Raw genomic sequence first — 25,705 nt, 5'->3', positions numbered from 1 at the left:
AGGCCGCCAAGGCCGCGCCGTCCGCTTCCGGTGTGGTGGGTCCCGAAATACGCGCCGCCAAGAAAAATGCACTCGCTGACCGCCGAGCCGAAAGCCGAAAGGGCGTGGCGCGGCGCCGCCCCACCTCACCGACAGAGACAAGTGATTGTTGTATCGCTTTCGGCGAGCGCTAACCTCACTCTCGCTCTCTCGCATTGAGGAGCCACGGCGTATCTCTGACAAACACCACGCTCTGTGTGTGTGTGTGTGTGTGTGTGAGTGTCTAGGGGAAAGGAGGAGGGGGGGGGGAAGCGATGATGGTGCCGCAAAAAGCGGCCCGGGGCGTCCAATCGCAATAACACTAGCGTCGTGCGGGTCATGTCACTGTGTCGCGCCACACACACACGCACACACACACACACACACACTCATGTACACACAGCCAAGCACGCAGGCGCGCGCTGTACCGCCCCCGCTTTTGTTGCGAGTCATTATTTGGAAAGCGTGCCTGAAGGCGGTATGGAAAAAAAAAGGGGTTGAATCCCTCTACCGCCCGCCGTGAAAAAAAAAACGTCGAGCTTTGTGTGATGTGTTTTTCTTTTTCTCGCACTGTGCCGCTTCTTAGACCGTCTTCTGTGTGTGCCTGTGCCGTGCTCGAGTTGGCAGGGGCCTAGCCACTGCAAACCCACGCGTGGCGGGGCCGCTAGGAGCGCCGTGGGGGCTAGGCAACCCCTTGTACTCGGGCGCCACAAACACCTCAACCGATATTTTGTAAACGCTTCGCGTTAGCCTCCCCCCCCTCTTTTCAATTTTTTTTTCAAAAAATTGTTTTTCTGTCGCTGACTAGTTTTACAGTGCTCGTCACTCGCGTCGCCCCACTCCGCCTTCTTTCTCCTGTCCGCCGTCCACGCCGTCCGCTCTGTCCGCCTCCCTTCCCGGTCCGGCCGAGTCCGGCTTTGGGGGCGTCCGACCGTGTGTGTGTGTGCGTGCGTTTCATGGCGCGGATCTGGCGGTGGGGCGCCTCCAGGACCACCACTGTGAAAGGGAAAGTGTGGGTCCGAGGCGGGCCCGGCCCCAGGCCCACCCCGTCCTGGGGGAGGTTGCCTCGTTTCTATGTATCAGGCCCGGGCCTGAAGCGGGTCTTGCCCGGCGCGCCGTATGGCCTTCCGTACCGTGCGCCTCTCGAACGGCGAACAAGAGCGGAGAGTGCGCGACCGGCCTGGCGGCGGCGGATGAAATGAATCGAAAAATAAATCGGCTTAGCCGGTCTTTCTAAAATTTAGTCGGACTAACTGCTTTTCCATCCGTTCCATTGAAACCATCAATTAGCGCGGCCAAGCTGCCGGGGGTCCGTCCGTCGGCGAGGGTCCGGCGGGGTGGTGTCCGAAAGGGGCCGGCCGCGCCACTGCCGCGCCGTTCGATGCGCGACCCGCGTCCCCTCTTTCCCTCGGCGCTGGGCTGGGCCGGGCCGGGCCGGGCCGGGCGGCTCTGCTGCGTCTGTCATTGACGGATGAATGTAAATTGAGCTATGGCCGGCAGTGCCGTCCCGACCAGGCCTAGGCCGAGCCTGGGCCGCCAATGTTGCGAGTTGGCCAGCACGGCCAGCCCGGCCAGCCCCGCGCGGAGACTAGGTTAGATTGACAGCGTGGGTCCGCGTCCGCGGCCTTGACACAAAGACAAATGGAACAAACCGCCCCGCCCTTTTAGTCCTGCTTTTAGCCGTTCCCGAAACGCATGGTCGTTCCTGTCAGCGGCGCGGCCCCTCCGGCAACCATCACCGGGCCCCAACTTTCGCGGTTTTCACCGACTTTGCTGTCAAACCCGACCGGCCAAAAGGCGAAGTACCGATCCGTGGTGTCGTTGGCGTGTCGCTGGCGTGTCGACCGAACCTAGCCGTCGGTAAAGTTTGGGAACAGCCGTCGGGATGCCGACTGGCAGCGGCGGCGGTCGCTCGGCCGCACCGCACAGTGGGCCAGATGACCGGCGGACGACGCCAAAACACTAGACGCGAGCTCCAGAGTCGCTAAATAGGACTCGAACCGAACGTGTGACCCCACCAATGGATTGCTCTCCGAACGACGAATCCATCGGTCACACGTTCGGTTCGAGTCCTGTTTAGCGATTCCGGAGCTCCAAGCGCGTTTAGACTTTCACCGTTTCTTCTGGCCCGCCATGTGCTCGGCTGCACCGCTGGCGAGGGTGGCTGCTGCGGCTGGAGGGAGCGCCTGCGAGGTAGGCCCGCCCGCCGCGCCGCCGTGCGCCGCCGCTCCGAGGGTGGCCTACCTCGCAGGCACCCCGAGCGCCTGCGGGGCGGGCAGGCCCGCCACGCACCCGTGCACGGCGGCGCCGCGTCTGGCCTACCCCGCACGGCGGTCCAGCCGACTGAACAGCGAGTGCGACAGAGACAGAGCGACTGCGCGGCACCAGCCTGCAGCACGGCGGCAGCGCGGCGTCCTACGGTACCGCAGGCACACCGCAGGCACACCGCAGGCACGCCGCAGGCTTACGCAACGCGGTGACACCGCGAGGCAGTCATTCGACGCCTGGCGCCGCTTGGCGGTCGGGACTCGAGACAAATGGCAAACTGGTTACGGAAATAAGCTGGCAATGTCATCGCGGCAATTCGACGGCTGCGGCAGCGCGGCAGTGTTGTGAACCGCCTGGAACCTGGAGTCTGGGACCTGGAGTCGAACCTGGAGTCGCCAAATTTGTGGTTGGATCGAGGAGGACGCGGATCGGCGTCGTTTTGGAAGGAAAATGGCGAAGCCGCTGGCTGCACCATCCCAGGAACAAAAAAAAGTTTTGAAATTTTATCTACTTGAAACCACCGGACTTCATAAAATTTTGTTTATTTTTTAGAAAAGGTCTTAAGAATACTTTGTTGAGTTCCAGTAAGAAAATGCCTGAGCTCAAAATTTGAAGGCGTGTGTGGTCCCCTTGTCTTTTTGCTGGTGAGAGGACTGTCCGGTCGAGAGCAGCGCGGAGATTTGAAAGGAACCAAGTAAAGCCACTCTGCTGAGTCAACAATGCTTGCCTGCTGCCACTTTCATGGGGGGGGGGGACTGCTCTCCCGGCCCCCTCGCACACTTATTTATACAATCTCAACAACAACAACAACACCGACACCGAGTTGCTTTTATGATTCTCTTTTGTCCGCTACATCTATCCGCGTGCCCCGCGTGCACCTGCGGGCTGAGTCAAGGGTCTGTCTCTCTCGCGCTGGAGCCGCCGAAGGCACGAGTGCGAGAGAGACGGAAGCAGCCTGCTGGTCAGCGTTAGCTGGGAGAGAGGAGAGGGGGCAGAAATCGGTGCCAGACCCGGCGGAGCGAGCGCTCTGGCCCCCGCAAGTTTGAAACAATCTAAACGTCTCTTTGTTTTTGTTCCTTGTGAATACATCTACGCCCGTCCCCGCGTGACCCCCGGCGAGTCAACTGCTCCTGCGTGGAGCCCCCGCATGAAATCAAGGCGGAAGCACCGGGTCGCGTTTCAGAGGGAAAAACGGGCCACCGGCGGAGCACGGGCGCGCAATCGTGTTTAGTCTATTTTTTTTCCAGGTGAAAAATTTTACCCCTTGCCCGCTGCGATGAAAAGCGGCGCCGTAACGCCTCAAACTGCTTGATCCGAAATGCATAAATCGTGCACCGGGCTCCCCTTTTCAAACGGAAACCGTTTCCGGGAAACGGCGAAAAGTTTTGATTTATTTTACTTTTCAAAGTCCCCCCGGGTAAATAGGTTTGGATTCAAAAAATGCGCATTTTGCATGTTAATGTAGTCACGTGACAAAGGCGTCGCACAGTGGGCCAGAAGACCGGTGGAGGCGGTCGAAATCCCGGACGGGTTCCGAGCTCCAAACTCGCTAAATGGGACTCGAACCGAACGTGTGACCCCACCAATGGATTGCTCTCCGAACGAGGAATCCATTGGTGGGGTCACACGTTCGGTTCGAGCCCTGTTTAGCGACTCTGGAGCTCCAAACGCGTGTTGAGAGTTCAGGCCGCCACCGTGCGTCGCGTGCGCGACACTGCATTGCGGGGCTGCTCCTCAAAGTCAAGGGCGGCGTAACGTTCCTCGCTCCCGCCGCCACACCGCGGGAAAAGGCGGAGACAAACATTGGGCGGCGCGTCGTCTGCTTGTGGACTGTGCGCTGTTTGACGAGTAAAGTAGCGCGCGCGCGTGTGTGTGTATGTGTGTGTGCGTGTAATAGGGAGACTGGCAGAGATGAAAAGAAAATGCACCGTGTCCCTGAGAAAACGACAGAGAGGGAGCGAGCGGAGCGATAGAGAAACTAATATGTGTGTGTGTGCGTGTGTCAGAGAGATTGTCTCTGTGTGTTTGTTGACCGGCTTCTGTGCGGCTGGCTCTTGGTCCGTCGCTGACTGGCGGGAAGACTAGTGAATATGCATACCACCGCTAATGCGATACCTGAGCCGCCATCCTCGGGTAAGAGCTGGGCGGAGCCATGGCGGAGCGGAGCGCAGCGTGTGTGCACACAGACGCGTGCCTCTCGCGCGACGCCGCCGAGCCGAGCCCGGCCGAGCCGGACGCTGGGGCCAGTACACTGTGAGAGCAAAACCAAGCCGTTGGAATCAGGGAACACAACATTAAACGAGACTGCTGAAAATTTATATGCGAAATATTGTTTTTAGCGACTGTTTCCACTGGCGTCTATTTTTTTTGGCAAATCCCCGTGGGCTTTTCCTCGCCGCGGTACATACGCGTGCATTGCTGCTTGTCGGTGACGTTGACTGATTGCCACGCGCGTGGGCGTGGCGCGGCGTGGCGTGGTGTGGCGTGGCGCGGCGTGGCGCGGCGTGCGTTATCCTACTCGGGGGTGGAGACGAGACGATCCAAGGGCCTTGCTTCGCTTGCTTCGCTTGCTTCGCTTGCTTCGCGCTCTCTCTCCAGACGCATGCCTAATTGACCTGCCACGACCTGAGGGGCCGGGCCGGGCCGGGCCGTGCTGCCTGCAGGCGCGCCGCCAATGATGGAGAATCTTTCCACTTGCCCGTCGACGCGAGGCTCCCGCCGAGGCCAACACCCCGGCAGCAGCAGCACATCCCCCGGAGTGCGCTCTCCTGGCTTGCCGGAACCCCGCCGGCGGCTTACCCCGTCCGCTTCCGACGGCACCACAACGGGACCCGCTGCTCGACGATTGCCAAACTAAATGGCTGATTTGCGCGCGTGTGTGACGATGCTCGGCGCCCCGATGGACGCCCCGCTTAAGCGCCGCGCTTTTGTGCTCGCCCCGCCCCGCCCGGCCCCGCTCCGCCCCGCCCCGCCCGAGCCGCGGCCACGCATGTCAAAGGGCGACTGGACGGCATAAACTAGCGTCCGTTTGACACGTGCCATTTCTCGCCGATTAACGACGCGGCCCGCGCATTGTGCGGGAGCGAGAGCGGAGATTACAGAGGGAGACGGAGCGAGGGAGAGGGACAGGTCGGGAAAAGGGCAGCGCAGGGTTTAGGGTTTCTATCGGGGGGCTTGGCTCCGGATTGGAAAGGGTTCAGGGCCTGCAGCCCAGCCCAGCCCGGCCCGGCCCGGCCCGCTGGTACAACGGGGCAGTGGCGGGGTGGTTTACACGGGGTTGAATGAAACGGGTGCGAGAGAGAGAAAAAGGGGGGGGGGAGAGGGCGGCAGTGAATGGGAGCGGCGATTCGTCTTAATTACGCCCGGCCGTCCGAGACTCCGTGACGCGCCCACCATTCACGCCCTTCAAAAACTATTGTCTCACGGAGACGACGGCGACGACGGCCTCCAGGGTGACGCGGCGACGCGACGCACCGTCCAAGGCGGAGGCAGGGAGGAGAGAGAGAGAGAGAGGGAGGGACTTTGAGAAAAAAGGACGGTGTCATGTTTGTTGCGCCCCAGGGGCGGCACCGGGGCGGCAGCAGGGGCCCAGGGGGTCCACCGCCATGGCGCGCCACCGCCCGGAGCGCGTTCCCCGCGCCTTCACCGGGAAGGTGAGCCCGCCCTAATGTTTCCGGAGTACGGGCCGGGCCTGCCTCTCTCTCTCTCTCTCTCTCTCTCTCTCTCTCTCTCTCTCTCTCTCTCTCTCTCTCGCACTCACGGCGCGGCCCGCACGGGTGCGAGAGATGAACCTGCACCCGGCCCACCCGTTATGGGTGCTCGTCCGCCCCTGTCTCCGATTTCGGATTCGGGCGCGTCTTGGGCGCGTCTCGCCCGCAGGCCGCAGCCGGTAAGGCGACCTTTTGGTGCCTTTGGACTGGAGGCAAGGTGACCCGCTAATGCTGTTTGCTTTGCAGTGTGGGCGCCACTGGCCGAGGCAGGGGCAGGTCCGTCGTCCGATTCCCTGCATTTGCTCGCTCGGTTTGCGGGCCTGGGCCGAGCCTGGCCCGGGCCTGGCTGGCTTTGAACCCCGGGAGGTTCAGGAAGGATCAGGCAAGCCAATGCGGGGCCCGGGGACTCCATGGAGGCCCACGGCCGCCCCTGGGTCGCCCTGGGCCGCCCTGGGCCGCCCTGGGCCGCCCTGGGCTACCGGAATAGGATTCCCTTTGCGTCCGGCTGTCCGCCCGTCGGTCTGCTGTCCGTCCGTCTGCCCGCCCGTCCGTCTGCCCGCCCGTCGGAGGGTTGACCGCAGTGTCTCGGTGCCCCTTCGCGTCACCTTGGCGGGCCGCGCCGCAAATTGCCGCCTTCCTGCTTAACTTTTTATATAAAAATTGTCGTTTTGTGTGTGAGTAGGCGACACAGCGACACAAAGACGCGGCGCGCGAGGTGGGGGGCCGTGGACCGCGACGGGCACGCGTCGCGGAGGTGCCCAGCCCAGCCCAGCCCAGCCGGCAGAACAAGCTGACGGCGTCAATGTCTCGCCGGGACTCGGTGAAAAAAACAGCAACAAGAACAAAAACACACAGGAACGAGACCCTCGGGAGCATTGTCACACTGATTGTGACATGACGAAGGCGCAATGGAGAGGCCTGGAGCTGCCCGGGGCCAGTGTACCTGCACACCGCCACACTGCTTGGCGGGCCTCGACTCGGCGCCCTGCCGGCACTGCCACTCGGGCCGCCCGTGGTATCAGGGAAAAGTATGTCCCGTGAAAGACGGTTCGTGGAAGAGGCTATTTCCGTGCCGACAACAACATCGTTGCGTGACCGCAGGGGACCATTTTGCGCGCGAACACGTCAAAGAAGGCCTGGCGCCGCAGCGTGGGGGCGACGCTCTGCGGGTACGCCGGTACCCGAGGTGCCCGTCAAGAACGTCCCGACCTGGAAACGGACTGCATCGGCGCGCCCGCGGGCGTTGCCCCGAGCCGAGGCCGACGGGGCGTGGCGTCGTCGCCTGCCCAGGCAGCGCCTCGCCTCGCGCGCCTAGCGTGCAGCCAAAGACAAACGTAACTGTTTTCAAAACCGTCCAAGTTTTGATTGGCTGGGTGAGTGACGGCGCGCTCTGGCGGTGCGCTCCTTCTAGTGCTCTAGATTGGTATCGTGCCTGCCTGCCTGGCTGCCTGCCTGGCTGCCCGCCTGGCTGCCCGGCCTGACGGCTGAAGGCAGACGTGGGAAAATGATTGGCCGCTAGCGTGGGCGTTGCGAAGCGCGAAGGGCAAGTTTACTACGAGCACGACAGCACGCGCCTTCCCGCCGAAATCCCCGCGGCCTACCGTATCCGGCGGCACTGCCCCCCCCTCCCCCTCCCCGCCCCGCCATGCCGTCGGCCTGCACAGCCTGCACCGAGGGGGTAACCACTTCCGTAATACCCTGTACACAAAAACCGTGTATTACGCGTAATACACGTGATCGTAATACCATTTTTGGGTCAAATGTTCCAAATTTGGGCATTTTAGGGCCGTAATACACGTGTAATACACCCGTAATACAGCGTAATACCGAGTAGTCTGTACACGATTTCTTGAAGTGTTTACCCCCTCGGCCTGCACGCGAGGCGCGCCCCGCAGTGCTCCGCGCTCCGCAGTGTGCTTTATGCTTTGTTCGGCCGACAGCGCAGCAGCGCAGCACGGCCAGTTCGAATCAATCGGCCGCTAAATTTAAATTTCGCGCTCCGTGTGAGAAAGGAGGAACGCGTGGCGAGAGGCCTTCGCTGCCTCTGCGGGAGCACTGCAAGTTTCACCTTGCACCGCCTTGCACCGCCTTGCACCGCCTTGCACCGCCTTGCACCGCCTTGCACCGCCTTGCACCGCCTTGCACCGCCTTGCACCGCCTTGCACCGCCTTGCACCGCCTTGCACCGCCTTGCTGCGACTTGCGACGTTCCTTTCGCTTCCTTTCGCCTCGTTTCCGCCGCCACCAACTCACTCGAACCGCGCCCGCGAAGTGACATTGCTGCCGGCTCTTTTTTGTTGTTTATATTTTTTCTTTTGCTTGGCCGTGCACAGTCTGGGCCAGGAGACGGGTGCCGGTGGCCAAAACTCTACACGCGCTTTGAGCTTTAGAGTCGCTAAATGGGACTTAAATGGGACTCGAATCGAACGTGTGGCCCACCAATGGATTCCTCGTTTGGAGAGCAATCCATTGGTGGGGTCATACGCTCGATTCGAGTCCCATTTAGCTACTCTGGAGCTCGAAACGCGTCCGGGAATCTGACCGTCTGCACCGGGTTCTCTGGCCCACTACTGTGCTGTGCGCCGCACTGCCGCGCGGACGCAGCTGCGACACTCTTGGACTTGCTTTCCGTTTTCGTTACAGAAGACGGAAATGAGAGCGGAGGGACGGTATTGGCCGGTAGTCCCCGATCGATCTGCTGCGACTGCCCCGCTCCTCCACCTGAAAAAAAAAGAAAAAAATTGGGAAATTTTTGAAAGTGAGATTTTGATTGAACTGGCTGCGCATCGGCGCCCCTCGTGAGACTGCGCGAAAAGATACATCGGCGGCGAGTCAGTGTGTCGGTAAGCAAAGCAAGCAACGCAAGCAAACGGCGCGGCAGTGTAAATAGAGGCGGAACCGTTGGCGGCCGTTGAGTTGATTTGCCCGGCCGACTCCCTCTCTGTTTACAGCTTACAGTGCGGTGTGGCGCCCGCGGCGGTTTCAATGTGCTCCATCGACGCCTCTCCCCCGACGGCCCCGAAGGCGTCATGAGGGATGGCGGCACACTATGGCGCTCTCAGACGAGACGCCACCATCTCGCGCAAATTTGTCGCGGAGGCGCGGTGGGGCGCGGTGGGGCGCGGCGGGGCGCGGCGGGGTGCGGCGGGGCACGGCGGGGCGCGGTGGGGCGCGGTGGGGCGCGGCGGGGCGCGGCGGGGTGCGGCGCACTGTCTCAGACTTATCGAGTTGTTGCCGCCGCGTCGACGACTTCGCGGTAAGACACTGCCGACTGCCTCGGTCTGGCTTGTGGGTCTCCATCCATCTGTCAGTGGGCTGGCTGCACATTTGTCGGCTCGGGTCTGTCAGCCGCCCGTCGCTCGCGGCGCGCACTGCACTGTCAGTGGAACCGCGTCGCCCCCCAAAAAACAACTAATGGGATAACACTCGCTGAAGTCTGTCAGCGGCATGCGGCCATGCCGGGCGGCACGCCGAGGTGATCGACTTTGCTGAGCGCAGCACAGAGGTGAGAAAAGAGACCCGCTCTGACCCGCCTCCATCCGCCAGTCGGGCTGTCTCCTCGTGCGAATACTTTCCGCACGCAGCCGCCGCTGCGTCGCCGAGCCCGGCCGGCCTAGCGGGCTGACTTCAACGCGCCCGAAGAGACAGAGGTTCAACACCAGCCGGCGGTAATATTTTTTTTCGGCACCAAAATGCAAACTAAGTGTACGCAAAGACAGATAATGGTCTCAGGATGACATTACTACCGCGTTTACGGCAGTTGGGCAATCAGAAAGCCGCCAAAACGGCGTGGCTCCGGCGGGTGTCGTTCCACCGCCCGGCCGGCTAGCGCAGCGGCGCCTACGGAGCGGCGGCGGATGAGCGGGTCAGGCCGCTGCGGTGCGGATCGGGTCCAGGCGGGTCGGATCGGATCGGATGGAGTCTCCTCAGCAGCGGGTCTGTTCGGGTCCGTTTCGGGTCACTTTTCTCACCTCTGGCAGCACCGGGTCGCCGGCTGGGGAGGCTGGAGGCGCTGGGACGGCGGCAGGGTGGCGGGCACGGCCCTACACTGCCGGGACGACGCGACGCGGCGCTGCGACCCGGGCAGCGAGGCGGCACCGCCTGGCACCGCCTGGCACGGCCACCCCAACGCCGAAACGAGCCATTACAATCACGAGATGAGGCGCACGGACGGGCAAGCCTCGTCGGTTTGCCGCCAGAGCGCGCCTCGAAAAAAGGCGGTTTCCCCGTGAATTATATTCGTTTTCCAACCGCCGCATCGCTCCGCTGCGAGTGTTCATTCAGCGCGACAGAGAGAAAGAGAAATGCCAACACAAAAAAAGCCCATGACTCGCGGAGCCCAAGGCGAGGCCCCCTTCGGCGTTCGTTCCGCAGCAAGAGAGGAGCCCTTTTCTAGTGTTGATGAACCGAACGGCGCGACGGGCACGAAGCACAAACGGTGTATCGACCGACGCGCCTCCCCCTCCGCGCCACCGCAAGCCGCGCAAGCCGAGCAAGCCCTGCCAGGATGCCGTTTTATTTTCCCGACAGCTCTACTTCACGTTTAAGTGAAACAGGTGTGCCTCTCGCAAATCAAGCCAATAAAAACAACTGGCTTGACGCGCACCCTCTCTGGAGGCGTCAGCCGGCGGCAGCCGGCGTCAGCCCCGCCTCTTTCTAACGGGGAGGCCCTGGCCCGGCACCGTCCCGGCCGGCCCCGCCCGGCCCGGCGGGAAGTCTGTCAAGACTCCTCGCGAAACTCGCCGGACAGTTGGGCGGCCTCAGGGGGGTGCTGCCCGCAGGCCCGCGGCGCCGTTTTCGAACCCTCCGACGGAACGCCAATTTCCGGACTCTTTCTTCTTGGGTTAATTCTGGTCCGTGGACGTCGTCCCGTCGCCCAGGGCTCTCGTCCACCAACCACGTAACGCCGCCCGTCCAGGGCGCGGGTGGCCACTCCGCTGGAAGTAGGTGCGGGTGACGGACGGGCCGACAGGACGCGCCCTCTTCATCATCTTCCAGCGAAACTTGCTTAGCTTTCCTCCGTCTACCTTCCCTTAAAAGCAGCGGCTCCGGAGAACCCGAGCCGAACGCAACCCGACCTGAGGCGGCAGCGCGGCGGCGTGGCAGCGCGGCGGCAGCGTGGCCCGAACGGAACGGAACGGACGGGGTGCTTGGGGACGCGTGCATTCGGAACGTTGCGGGAGCTATCTCGATCTACGAGCATGCCTCAATGCGCGCTGCGTGTGTGTGAGAGAGTGTGTGAGTGAGTGTGTGTGTGTGTGTGCGCGCCTGTCTGTCTTTGAGAGGGAGAGAGAGAGCGAATGCTTGCATGTAGTGCGGGGAGCGCTGTCTATCCTCCTTTTGCGCGCACGGCGCTGGAAGTAAACCTCCCCGCTCTCGTTCATGAGCGGCGGCAGCGCCGCGTCGCCGTGCGCTGAAATTTTAATTTTAAAATTGTTGTCACCCCGCACTGCACGGCGGTGGGTGGTGGTGGCAGCCCTGTGCTGCGCTCCTTTGCGAGAAACTTTTTTTTTCCGCGGGAAAGTTGAGGCAGGCCGTCGATGGGGGGGACGGAAAACGCACGGCGAGTGCGACACAAGCTAGCTGCTGCCGGTTGTACATCTCCGACACTGGGAGTTTGGCATGACCGCGCTAACGAGAGCGGGGGCCGAAATCCGATCCCGGAATCGCGTTACCGCGCGCCGCGTCAAACGCGCGCTTTGTAACTCGGCCCTTTAGCAGATATTCCGCTTATTTTCGACAACGCGCTGACGACTCCCCTTTCATCATCCACTTCCATCCCTGTTTCCCTTTCCTAATGCCGGGGCCCGGCTTAAAAGAGCACCAAATCAAATTGGACGCGAGCAGCTTGTGACAGTAGTAAGTGCAATTTCCTGAGCTGCCATCCTTTGGCCGCCTTTGGCCGCCTTTGGCGCACGCCGCTCGGGGGGCTGGTGACGTCATCGTCCCGTCCAGCGGCGTGCGCCTTTCGCTGAAAGGCTGCGCTGCGGCACTGCAGGGGCCCAAAGTGGCGGAAACAACGCATTTAAAACGGTACCGCACTGTAAACACGTTGGCGGTCGTCGCGAGACCGAAGAAGCCCCGTGACGTGCACCAGGGTTGTTGTTGTTGCCGTCGCGACTGCCATCTTTGCTGCGGCCCGCCATTAGGACAACTTTATGCGAGTGTGTCGTTTGCGAACAGGGGACACAAATTAGCATTAAGGATTGATAGGAAAACCCAGCACGGCCCCTCATTTGGCATCACTTATGCACTATGTAATGAAATTCTCACGGCTCCCTTTGGAGCGAATCTGGGGGCGACTGTGTTCGTGTGTATGTGTGTATATGTATGTGTGTGTATGTGTGTGTGTATTGGGGACGGGGGTGGAGGGGCAGCGTGTGTGTGTGAGAGGTGAGGGGGTGGGATGTGTGTGTTTGTGTGTGGGTGGGGCGGCGGAGGGGAAGGGGTAGTCCATGAGAGACAAAGTAGGGCCTGAGGCCTGAGTCAGGTATACTGAGGGATTAAGTGGCGCTCATACATATTCAATAGGTGTAAATGAATAGGATTGCGATTCAGATACCTCCCTAGAATATCGTCCTCGGTTACCCGCTCGCAAAACTTTGCGGTAAAAATAAAGAAAAACGCCGAGTTTTCTTTTAAAACTCTAAAAAGTTGGAGTGCGCGGCGACGGTCAAGGAAAGCTCGTTGAAAAGCGAAGCTGTCGCGGCAGTGTAGGATCGTTGTCTTTTTCGTTTCTAAATGGCCTGCTTCTCGCCGCGATGCTCTTCATTAATTTCCCACCCCTTAAATCCCAGGCCAGGCCGGTGGCGGTGCGTGGCGTGCGTGCTATTCCTGGTGGCGCGGCGCGGCGTGGCGTGGCGGCGTGTACGCTGGCGAGGCGGGATATCGCCCGACTAAAAATAGGGGAGGAAGGGCCCGAGGTCGGAACGCGCCGAGGCATCTGCGGAGTGTGTCTCTGGCCTTAGGGAAGGGCAAGGGCGGCAAGGGCGGCGGCGTCCCGGCTTCGGTCAGACGCGCGCGCGCGTGGAAGGGGGGGGGGGGAAGGGGGGAGCCTTAGGGTGCCTCGGTTTGTGGGTATTAGGAGCGAGATGGCGGCACTTCATTAACTCGGCAATCTGATCCCGTGTCCTCGGATGGGGGGGTTTCGCGACCAACTCCAGGAAGTAGTAAGTGAAATGAGGTCCGGAATAGGCCACACTGCTGGGAACCCACCCTTTACCGAGCTGCACACATGCACACAGTGGGCCAGAAGACCGGTGCAGGCGGCCAAAACTCTGGACGCGTTTTGAGCTCCAGAGTCACTTAATGGGACGCGAACCGACCGTGTGACCCCACCAACGGATTGCTCTCCGAATGTGCCCATATACTTCGTGTTCTGTTTTTCTGTTATGTTTTCTTGAAAATTGTACGACAGTCGTGATTACCGCCCTCCGACAGCACACGTAGCACGCGTGCGCCGAAGCATCGCGGCTCCTTTCACCCCCACCGCCGCGTGTTTACAGCCGCACTTACTTTTACTGCGAGTGAAAGTCCTGCCGCAATTACGTTCCACTTTATGCGCCACTCGGAGGCGCGCCGTGTCATTCGGGCCGAATTTGAACGACACGTCTTCTGCGATTGGCGGCGCGGGGCGATAAATGGGACTCGACGAGTGGAGTAAAAGCGTAACGTCGCTGCTGCGGCCGTGGCGAACTTGGCAACACGACGAAACCGCCCGAGTGCTACGCGCCCTGCTGCCAGACCGACCGCCGTCCGTGTGGGCGTACTGTTTGAACCGGCACCACACCGTCGTCAGTCAGGCATCGGGGTGATTCTCCGCTTTGGAGCACAGCACGCCGGCCAGACTGCTCGCCCCTTTTGGTGCCTGTCTTTGGGGAGATGCAGCACCTGGCTGTCTGGGCAACTGAAGCGTGATGTACTGGGTTCGCGCTTCGCGGCACGCAGGCAGCTGCACCGCGCTTGCACCGGGCTGCTAGGAGTCATCATCACCAGCCGCTTCCCTGGAAACTTCCCTGCTGTCGCACCAAGGGCCAGTTACACTCCGCGCTTTGGCTGACTCCTCTTTCGGGGATTGTTTGTACCCTTGATGACGCTGCCCGCCACGTCGCTGATTCATTCCTCCGCCCGAGGTAGTTGGAAACGTCCACAATTACTCGGGGATTAACGAAGGCGGAGGGAAACTAGATTGGCCCTCGGCTGCGGACCCTGCGGACCCTGCGGACCCTGCGGGGGGCGCGCTTAGCCGGTCGCTGACCCCCGCCGGCTGCTGGCGGGTTTGTTTGCTTTGACAATTCGCCTGGGACCGTGGCCACACGGACCGCCTAGGCCCGGCTAGGCCCGGCCAGACGGGCTTGTCAGTAACAAGTCCTGGTTGGCCTTCATAGGCCTCGGGGGCACGCCCGGGGGACCCTGGGGCACGCCGGCCGCCGCACTGTGTCAAGGGTCAAGGACACCTGTGCCGCGCTGCCGCGCCGCCGCGGGGCCCGGCCGGCCGAGGTCATGGGGCTCCGCCGCCGCCGCTCCGCCATCCCCCACCACAGTGCACCGCCGTCGTCGTCGCGGCGGCGACCCGTTTTGGCGCGCTCCACGAAATGCTGGAAATCCAATAAGCTTCATTTTGCGGCGCGCAGCCATGATGATGATCGTTCTAATGAAAGTGAAGTGAATGGGAGGCACATCGCCTCATCCAATATTCATCCCGGAACGCCCAAGAAGGGCGGTTGATGGAATGAAGGCGGTGAATAATGAATAAATGCATGAATTAATGGACACACATGGTCAGAGGAAGGGAAATTATGTGGGACGCCTAGACGGACCGTGGAATTATGAAAGGCCCGAAGACGAACGACAGATGGCATGAACGGATGAGTTGGATTGGAACCGATAATCGAATTACCGCACATCACCCTGATTATGGAATGAACGTACAGAGTTTTGTTGGTGAGTCGCAAGTGTGTCCTTGCTTCTTGAACCTCAGACGCGAGCGAGAGAGAGAGAAAGAGAGAGGACACTAAATGGGCTGTGTCACCCGCGTCACGTGCCAAATGTGTCGATAAAAACGTCTTCAAAGACGACACGGCTAGAGGCCGAGCCGCGACGTGCTCTCGGTGGGGTTATTTTTGAGACAGGAATTCCAGTCTTCGAGGAATGCACCCACAGAAAAAAGACGACAGAAAAGAGAAACTAAAATAAAATACCTCGTAGCCAAAGGCGCTATTGTAGGTACGCGGAGAGGAAAACCTGTGGCCTTGAAGGTTGAAGGTCGCCGCAATTTTGTTTTTGGGCCGCTGACCACCTGGTCCTCGAATCATGCCTGGGAATTTCAGTGTCGCGTGTGGTCCTCGCCAAATGACATCAGAGAGAAGCCGCTTGGCAATGCCCGACAGTGGAGCTGATTTGGCTCTGCTTGCGCCTTTGGCCCGAGAGTGGGTTTTTCGGATTATTGCTGCAGCTCGCGAGTAGTGGATGCGATGGAAACACAATGAGGCCCTTCCGAGGGGCGGTGTAGTCTTAGGGCAAATAAAGGTGGCTGCTTTGTTTGCCGTCTTCCTTTCAGACGCAGGGAGCCTGAAGGGTGGGAGACCATCTTTCCTGTTTCTCGAAAAGGCTCATTCCAACGCGACGTTCACTGCCGAGAGCTTTGTCCTTTGGACAGCGTGGCAAACAGTCCCGCATCCTGGTCTTGAGCACCCATTCGGCGCCATGACTCTCAAAGCCCGTTCAGGTCAATGACCCCGTCTCCAGGTTGACTCAAAGACAGTCAGAAAACGCGCAGGGATGTTGTATTACTGCAAATTAATATCGTGAGGAATGTTTATCATTTCAAAAAATGTCACGTGAGGTTTTATGCCCTTGCTTGACCGCCCCACAAAATGGTCTGGCGAGGCCCCTGCCTGGGGCTTCAGTTGAGTCAGCAGCACCTGCTGACAAGCAGCCCTTCTGCGGCCGGGGCAGCAAAATGACCAAAAGGGGTTGGACGAGCAGTTTTTTTTCCTCACCTACAGCTCCCTAGTCAGGTGGGTGGGAAAATAATTGGAGCCCACTGCAGCGCGTGTGGCACAATGTTACCATTGTGTGACTGTTGCTTCGACAGGAGCTGTGAAATAAAGATGATATCGCCGCGGCGCCACTATAGGCTGGCCTTGTTGACAAACATGTTTTCTCCTCCTCCCCCGCGTGTGTGTGACCTTGCCTGCCTTTTCCACGTCGCTTCCACGCCATTGGTCCTTTGAGGGCCCAGGCCCGGCCCTAGCCGGACGAGTACGTGTGTGCCGAGAAAGGGACTGGGTACACTGGAAAGGAGTGGCCGCCTCCTCCGGCGCGACGGTCCGCATTGAGCGGGGCTGGGGATCGGTGTGTGCCGCTCTGCGCCGTCGCCGACCTGGACCCAATTTGTTGGTCCAATACGCCGCTAGTGCTGCCAGTGTAGTAACCCGGCGGGTGTTTCTCCTCGGCACACACCCACCTTTCGCGGCGCTCGGCTCCATTGCTCTCCGCAAACGTTGTTTCCATTCCCCGACCATCAAAGGGCACAGGGCACCGCGACGGGGCCAGCCCTCAATGCGCCCAGCCGAATGGTGGCGAGTCCACCCACACTGCCAAATCCCCGGTCACGCACGCGGCGCGCACACACTCTGGCTGTGCACATGGCCCTCGGCCTTGTTTCTAATGCCACACAAACTGTGTCTTCTGTATTTTATGGCGGCCATTTTGATGTAGCCCATCCGGTGAGTGCGGTCAAGCCCTGCCCCTCCCCCTGCCTGCCCCCTCTCCTCCGCCTTTCTGCACCAATTCGTCGTGCCAACAAAAGGGCAGCCGGCTAATTTCTGGTCGTGCCAACACACAAAATGCCGGATGCGTGGCAAGGCTGCGGCAGGAACAGTGACCTGCGGCACGCGACACACTCGTGACACTGTCGTGACAGTCCGTGACACTCTCGTGACAGTCCGTGACGGACCGCGTGACTCACCGCACGCGTCACTTTGTGTCACCTTGCCGCGCGTGATGCGCGCCAATACGCGTAAATTTATTCGTGCGCGCATTAGGCCCATTCGTCATGGCGTGCCGGCCGCTCCGGCCAACCTTGTCATTATTTCGGCATTTGCGGACGAACGGGCGGACGGGCGGTAATCAAAGACTGCGTGCCCGCGCGGACGTGCACCGCACTCTGGCGCCGCTCAATTCAACTCGCCAGATGTGCGTTTCCAGTCAGCCAGCGACCAGCGGCGGCCCGGGTCGTTCCTCAATTTGAAATTTCCCGTAGGGGCACGCTTCCGCTAACTGCACGGATTTGGAATAAAAATTGTACCGTAGCTATGCACTGCTGCAAACTTATCAAATGCGGTTTCTTCACCCTGATGCTAACGAACAACCCCTAATTTTTTACCCTCTGCACGCCTGCTATGTGTAAACCCACTATTTAAGGTCCACTTTTGTGTCGCTGGCTTTAATTGTTGCCCTCCCGCCTTGCCAGGCCACAACAATGGGCAACTGGCCGGCCGTCCGGTGTGTGGCACACTGTGTGGCACACTGTGTGATTCGCGCCGCTCGCGGTGCCTCTTTGTCCGCCAGGTGTGTAATCCGGCGACAGTGTTGCGCCCTATCACGGCCCCGCACGCATCTACCGCCCATTTTACACAGTAGTGCCTGGACAACGCACAACGCGAGACTGTGGCAATTTACGCGGCCGCGCAGCCTTGCTGTCATCCCACCCCACGACGAGCGTGTGAGGGTTAGGATGGTCTAGCCCTGTGCTGTGAACGGTCGTGGCCAAGAACGGCGGAGGTGTGTACCAAAAAGTTCAACGAAAACACAGCGTTTCTGCTTTAATGTCTGCTCAGCACGTTTTTAGCTGCGTTCTTAATCCATGATATACCATGCACATTTAACCCCGCGCGCACCCCGAGTCCTGGGCAATGTGAAATGTGGAGCCGCCAGCCGCCTTAATGGTTCCATTGCCTTGGCGAAGGTCTGCCGAGGGCCTGGCGCATCCCCTCGATGTTTTGAACCATTCCTCATTCCGGCTTCGTTTACAGTACTCGAGGGCCGTCGTTCGTCTGGCCACCGCCGCCAGACCGAGCTCTGTACACCCCCGCGAACCAATGCCACCCCCACAACAACAGCAACAACTCTGACAATCTGTCTCTGCCTCTGACGTGCAGGGAATCAATGAATCCCAGCCGGCACTCGGCCCGGAGCCACCCACGGTTCCGTCTGCGGCTACTGGAACCCTCCCGCGCAGACCCTCCATTAGGGACCCCTTTCATGAGAGGAGAGATTTCCAGCGATCTGCGGACACCCCCGCCCTGGCCCATGGAGAACGCCCTCAGATCCGTAAAGGTTCCGACACGCAAGCCCAACACCTCCAGTTTATATTGTTCTGCCTCGGTTGTGCGGAGACTAGATTACTCGTCGTGACTGTGGGAATCAAAGTGGAGGCCCACGCCAAGGGGGATCCTTACTACTACCCCGTTTGCTGCCAAAACTAGTCATTTGAAAGCCCTTGCCCAATTGTGTCGACGGCGGTCTGGGCAGGCCTTCTCGGGGCACTAATGTCCTTGGGACACTCAGAGCCCTGACTGCGGTCGTCGCGACGCTTCTGCGCGCTGCCCGCCCGAAGCCCCATGAATCAGTCCTGCCTGGAACACTGCTGCTTCGCCAAGCGTAATTAGACACTCAGCCGGATGCAGTTGTGTTTTACAACCGCGTTTCAGCCTTGGCTTCGGCAGAGCATGCGGGACGCAGTCCTTCAAACGAACAAAAGGATGGCACAGAGGTCTGGCGCAATGTGCTTTGAGCTTGTTTGGCATGAAGTTTGCTTTGCCCAGCGACAAAAAGTACACAGGCCGCAGTCTTAACGTGACCAACCAACGTTGTCTGGTCGCAATTTATATTTTCCCCCGACGGTGTCTAAACGAGGTGCGTTCAGAAATAGCAGCAGCAGTGGCAGCGCGTGATTTTTACGATGCCACGGGGCTCTGGGCCTGGTTGGGCTAGTCTGTGTCGCGCCTTGCCCAACGGACGCCGCGTTGCGCTGTCTCGCACACTACTAAAAAGAAAAATGTCCGCACATTTCGCGATGGTCTTTTTTTTCTCGGCTCGTTGCGTTCTAAAATCTCATTTCTTCCCGCCCTCCCCGCTACCCTCCGTAGTCCTGGCCCCTAGTTTAATTAGGCTGGCTTCATTGAGTGTAATCCTGCTATCCACACGGCAAAAGGCTAACCGCCCGAAAAGAAGGGAGGAATATTTGCTCAACTAATAAGGGACGGCCGGTACGAGCAGCTCAACTTTCAATTACGAAGGAGGAGAGAGAGAAAGAAGCGGTGCGGAGGTCACGTCGAGGTACAGCATAAAAACGAGCGCGTGGCCCGACCAGGATGAAATTTTGCCGCGCCACTTTTACCCTATTGATGATGTAAATTTTAACAATTCTGTTGTATGATGCAAACGACCTGCGCCACTAGATAGGAGAAAGCTTGCTTTAAATACACGAGTTTTTAAAAAAAATTCAAAGAAAAAGCTGACTAGATCCTCTCAGACAGCGGAAATCACTGAACCTTTCTCTGTCCCTCGCTTTTTCCGTTTCACTCTGACTCGGCGCTTCTTCCAATCGGAACCAGAAATGGCGCCCTATGTTATGCTAACGGTTTGGAAGTTATTTGCATTTTATTGGAACCGGAGAGTAGTTGAGCCTTTGCTGTATATCAGCCCCGGAGGGGGCGGGCGGCACAGCGAAATGGGGCCTTCTCTGTGGTGGCTGCTGTAGTAATTTCTTACTTTTAATGCGTTAGCTGAGTCGTGTCAAATGAACTCCTTCCTTATTTCAAAGCTTTTTGCTGTCATTAATTCTAAAACATGATATTTTTTTAATTTTTATTTTGTTTTATAAGCCGTATCCTTTTTTTAGAGCATGCCATTGGAGTGCTGCGGCCCCCTGCATGCTGACTAACCTATGAGGGCCCTATTGATCTGGGCTGCGTCCGGCCTTCTCCGGCCTCCAGCAGCCTCCAGCCATCGCCAGCAGTGTGTTGTTTGCCGCCATGGCGTGCCACGGTCATTCAAGTGGCCATTCAGTGCTGAGCAGCAGGCGGCCTCCATCTCTCTTTTGATCCCTGGCTGCGCGTGACCCAGCTTATGGAAGTGATCGCCGGGTGTTCCACTTTCTTTACAGCGAAGAGAAAAGAATCGCTACCTGTGCAGAGCGAAAGCACGGTACAATATTGGAAGACCTGCTTTGCTTTCTGTCTTGTTTCGTGCATTTATTTTTTCACTTTTACATTTGCTTAAACAGCTGCGGTGCAGATACTCGACTTTGGAGTGGTTCCGCAGCAAGTTCAAACTCCTTTTCCAAGTTTTTTTTTTAAATTACCACGCTCTTTGTGGCGCGGCTTTGGCCTCCGGGCCCAGGAAGGCCCCTTATTGGAAAGATGGCCAAATCCAATATCACAACGCTACCTACTTTCCTTGATCCCGCGATCGCATCAAAGTGACGCGCTCGATAAGGACGACCGGTAGGGTGCGGTAGGGTCGGGGCGCTGGACAGTGCGCCGGCCGGCCGGGCTCCCCTGCACGGACTTTGCCTTATTGGCCTGGGGCTGCTGGCCCAGCCACGGCCACGGCACGGCCCAGCCACGGCCACGGCACGCACATCACCTTGACTTGGCCACCGTTCCGCTCCTTGACAGCAATGGCCATCTGATCTACGGCACCCCGAAGGCCACCGGCCCCCGTATAAATGGCGCAGTCAAGGAGGGTTTGACTTTTATGAGGGTGAACGCGCGCCTAGTTCACCATCAATTCAAAATTTCCTCGTGGCGGGTATTCATTAGGAAGGAAAATGATTGTGAAGTTTTTTTTTTTGGGAGGTTTGTAGGCACGATGTTAAATGTTTCACAGTAATGCCGGGAAATGGATCCCTCCTAAAGATACTTTAAGCACGGTTTTACCGCTTAGCTCCAGAAGTGCAGGCAGCTGACTCTACCGATCGGGAAGCCTAAACGGCTCCCCGCTTCTGTGGCAATTTAGTCAAAGGAGGAGGAAGGTTCACTGAACCAAATTGGCGGAATGTTCCTGGGCCCTGTCTCTTCCCTGTCGAACATGCGGCGCGCGGCCACGCACCGTCTCGAACCAGATCCCGGCAGCGCTGTCTCTGTCCCTCCCCTTCTGCGGTTCACCTAACGAATCGCGAACGGGGAAGCAGAGCGCGGAGCGGGAGGGGAAGCAGGGCAAGAAACTTGCCTCGGCTTTCGTGCCCGTCTTCTCCCTTGTTACTTCCGGGCGCTCTCCACCGCTCTCCACGCACTGCGCGCGTTCAGTGTGATTTATCTGTGGCTGGGACCCACGCCGTCCATTAGTGACCGTGCTGGAAAACCATTTTAGAGGGTCTGTTTAGCAGTGTACCGTTATTTTGCCTTTCATCGGTATTGGGTAGTGCAGGTGAAGTGCGATTAAGAGGGCACGTTGTCTACCAGCAGCACCTTAAATGAATCACGGGCACTCACCCCCTCCGTCTTCCCCATTCCCCATCCCCACACTAACACATACGTGGAGCTTCCCGCCGAGCTTTTGCAGACATGTCTTGTGCCTTCCTACCCCTCCCCCGTCCTTTTCTCTTAGCCGTAGGGGATCAAAGGATTTGAAGGTTGTTGGCCGTAATCGCCTTTACAGATTGACTCTGGGGAGGCCTCCCGTCGCTGCAGCTCGGGGATTAGCGCCGTCGTGTAAAAGAAAGAGGAATCGGCCGGATTGTTCACTTAGCACGCAACACTGCTGCAAGCGTGCCAGGCGAGAGGGGAGTTCAGGGAGCTTTAAAAAATTGCTGCGTTTCGAGGTGCGTTTAACGAGAGGCACAGGAAATAAATGGACTTATTTGGCTGTCCCGCAGGAGCACACGCGTGTAGTGGTTTCCGTGATGCGTCGATGGGGGAGGGGGTTTGCGGGTAGAGGGAGGGAATTGAGGTTTGGTGGTGGAGCGCGGGTCTGTGACTGAAAAGTCGATAGCACTCAGTGATCGCGGGGGCGGGGCGGGTTGGGGGGAAGCGGGGCGGGACGGAATGCCAGACGGTTTTGCCAGAGACGGAAAAGAAATATGGGCCTCCTGCTTCAGATATATAGGTGGACATCGAAGGGTAGACGGCGGGGCGCCGATTTCGCCTTCACCCCCTTTTTAGAAGAGAATAAAAACGAAATTCTAGTAATGTTTTTGCTACTTTACGACGACGGTCGATTGCAACCACCCCGCGAACCACCCTCTTCTTATTTTCGTTCCTTGCAACGCAGAATTTTCTACTTTTCTTTGTCTTAAATTATTTGTGGTTTTCTACATAATGCTTTTTTTTCTTTCCCCGGTGTAAAAAATATTGATCCTGGCACAAAAAAATTAAGTGTGTTCGTCTGATGAAACTTTTAGCTGCCGTAAAGTAGAAAACCTGGCCGTACCTCCAATGAGGGTAGCTCGGGGTAGCTAAATACAAGAAATGCCTTGCGTTTGTGGACAGTGGACCCCCGTCTTATCCAGGCTCGCTTTGGTCGTGTGTTGCAGGTGATGGAAGTAACTGCAGGACAAGGTGACGGTTGAGGGATGAGCGTGATCACCGCCATCAAGGAGGCCGACATGTCGCCGACCAAAGGTAGGCGTGCCGCATTCCTGGAGCAGCGCTAATGGATGCAAACGTGTCTCCTGATTTAACAGGCGCGCGAGACAGAAGAAAGGCGAGTGGCGGTGGAGGCGGCGGGGGTGAAATTGATTGTCGCACCGCAGAAAACCGTTTTAGGGGGAGAGCGGAAATCTAGGTCGAGGCAGCTCCCTTAAAGCCGCTTCTGCCGACCAAACCGAAGCCTCCACTGCCGGGTGAAGATTTCACCAGGGAGTGAGGATGAAGCCAGCGTCTTGTGTTATTCTGTTGCTTCTCATTCCCCTCTTATACGATTTTCTTCTTTGATCTACTTGCCGTGTTTCTTAAATTACTACCCCTTTTAAGAGGAAAGTGAAGCCACTGAGTCACTGCTTCCTTTACTGCAAGACGTTCTGAACCTCAAAAGCCAAAAGGCAGCCTTCCCACTTGCCTAGTTTCGTACCCTGTGTGACTTCGTGTACGTGTAAAACAAAGCGGGTTTTCTTTAACCTAAATGTATTAATACGAGTCAAACTTTTGTGTGCATGGTTCTTCCCAGAGGATTTCTCTGGCAATCTCATCATTTGCGTTCATTGTCATGTCGTTTAGATGAAAGTACCAGTATGCATTTCTGTCACCAAGTCCCGGTCAGGAAACCATGTGTGATTCTGACGTCATTTCTGAGCGAGGCCCGCTGGCCTAGTGTGGTTGCGGTGCCTTGCCGCTATCATCTAATCGAAACGGGCCGGGAGGAAGGTGGAGGGGGTAGAAAGGGAAGGGGCACGAGATGCCTTTGACAAGTGCCGGCTGCTTGTCACGCCGCGGCCGCCTCCATTTCGGGCCTCGGCCAGACAGACAGGCATGCCGATGAGGTTATGACGCTGAACAAAAACGCTCGCAGTCGCAGAATCGTTTCAAAGAAGAAGTCGAAGAAGTCTCTCTGGCTGTCGGCTTCCTTCCACGTAGCCAGCGAACGGCAACATTCAGAGTGCTTTTGTTTTTGTCGCCAAACGGCCATCCTGCCGCTATGCCCACTGCTGCTCCAAAAATACGACGCCGTCCTTTCGAGCCAAGCCGGCGCGCCGAGCTCACAGCACGAGCCGAGCCAGGACGTTGGATAACCTTGTGACCCACTGCTACACTGGGGTCATGCCATGCCCGCGGCACCTCGCCGCGTCGCGCGCCGCACCGGGGCGGTGTGTTGGACTAGGTCGGGGTGCTGAGCGCAGAACAACTCACTCCAAGCCTTCGTCTGCTGAAAACAATAATCTAAGGAATAACTAATTGCCCTGGTATACAACCCTTTTTCTCGACTGACTTAATCCACCATCGAATGCAGACGATTTTCTCACAGTGCGTGGGACACTCGGCCCTCGAGCGGTTTGCGTTTACCTGCCTCTTGATTCGTTTGCTTATTTATCATGGTGGTGTGTACTCCTGTCTTTCGGCAGGACCTTCCGAGCCGCTGCGCTAACCTATATTTGGCTAGGGGTACGGACTGGTCGACTTGGCAACGCGGCGTGGCGTGCTGCCGGTGTGACCGCGCCGCCGCTGCTCGCATGTCGGAATGGATTAACCTTCGACTGGCCGGCCCGGCCGCCGCGCCAGCACGGCGGCAGTGACAGTCCAGCAAATCCGGCGAAACCATTTCCGAAACTGTTGAGTGGAGCATGCAACCAACGCACAGACAAAACGCAATCTGGGAAAAGGAACATCCTAGATATGATCATGTAAAAAAATATCGCTGGTAATTTTTTTTTATTTCCACGCGATGGAGAAGTGCTCACTCTGGATCACTTGCAACCGAAACAGGAAAAATGGAGGAATGTTTTGATGTGTTTGGGGCTGTGACCCGGATGCCAAGCGCACTGGCTGGAGCCAGTCTGCATTCGTCGTCGCTCAGCCGCGCTCAGCCTGGGCGGATTTATATTGGGAAGGCGGGCCCCGTCCTCGCGGCGCGTGCCAACTCTGTAGGCGCAATATAGTCTTTACTGGGGCTCGGCTTTGGCCACGCTCTGCGCTGCAATGGTAAAAGACGCGGCCTGCACTTCGGCAGCGCGCACCGAAAACCGCGCTCACAAAACCGCCCGTCGAAAACCGCGCCGGGGTAATTATGTTGACCGAAGCGAATATTACTCAGGAATCGGCGCTTCCTTTCTCTCTTCGAGCGTCACCGACCCGCATCGAAAGGCAAATACAAACGTTTCAGCCAGTCTGTTTATAGTCCAAGGAGAGGAAGACCTTCCAAGTTTGATCAGTGGAGTCTTGATTCGAAGAAACCGTACCGCCCACATCTCCGTCTTTCATCTTCCCTGACTTTGGTTCCTGTTCCGCGGGATCTTTGCTTCGCCGCTGCCCACGCCACCGTCATATCTGGCCCAGCGATCCTGGTGCGGGATGACACAGGCCTATAAATACCTCCAGCACCGTTGTCGTGACTGGCGTAGCCTGGCGTGGCCTGGCGAGGCGCCGCACGCGGTCCAAGGCCTTATTGTCACTAAAAGCGGCAAGTGATGAGCCGGACCCCCTTCCCCGTCGACGCGTCAGCGAGCCACGTGGACCCATCGGAGTGCACCAGGCGGGCGGACTGCAGCCGCGGCCACAGTAGCTGCCTCTCCCGAAGGCGACCTGCAACTTTTCCCCGCAGCGTTCGTGGAAGCCGTGCCGTTTCACCTTTGCGAATGACAGCGCGAGGGTCGATGCCGGTCAAGCTCCGGGGCCTGCTTGTCGCTGGTCTGAACACTGCCGCTCTTCCTCATCTCGACTGCGGCGTCGCGGTGGTGGCAGGAGAAGGGAAAGAGCTGCCGCGACGAAAACAATAGCTCAACTTGCAATAAAGTGTTTTTCATTGTAACTGTTTATTTTTTCCTGAAAAATTGAATGGAAAGTTGTTAAGAAAAGCAAACAAGAGCTATGAGGGCGTTTTCGTGCAGCTACGACCGGGAATAACTATGCCGGCTGTAACTATGCTGGATGTTTTTTCAATCGTCAAGTCCCACCCTTTACAGTTTATTGTTTCAGACAGTGTGCACAGAGCACACGGCGGTATCGGGCTGGAGGGGCCTGAGGCACTGGAGCGTGAGGTCGGGTCCAG

The 25,705-nt window shown here is 58.4% G+C and overlaps 1 long non-coding RNA gene across 1 annotated transcript in view; it reads left to right on the top strand.

Annotated features, from left to right (window-relative positions):
- Positions 1-25,705, top strand: part of LOC117639805 — a 93,171-nt gene that overhangs the window by 10,180 nt on the left and 57,286 nt on the right. Inside the window, exon 2 of the long non-coding RNA XR_004587386.1 lies at positions 22,539-22,626. This is a non-coding gene — a long non-coding RNA (uncharacterized LOC117639805). The remainder of the gene's footprint in view (positions 1-22,538; positions 22,627-25,705) is intronic.

The sequence above is a fragment of the Thrips palmi genome, unplaced genomic scaffold, assembly GCF_012932325.1.
Source record: "Thrips palmi isolate BJ-2018 unplaced genomic scaffold, TpBJ-2018v1 HiC_scaffold_1, whole genome shotgun sequence".
Taxonomy (NCBI): Eukaryota; Metazoa; Arthropoda; class Insecta; order Thysanoptera; family Thripidae; genus Thrips; species Thrips palmi.
The sequence above is the reverse complement of the archived record's forward strand: the minus strand, read 5'-3'. Positions and strand labels throughout refer to the sequence as shown.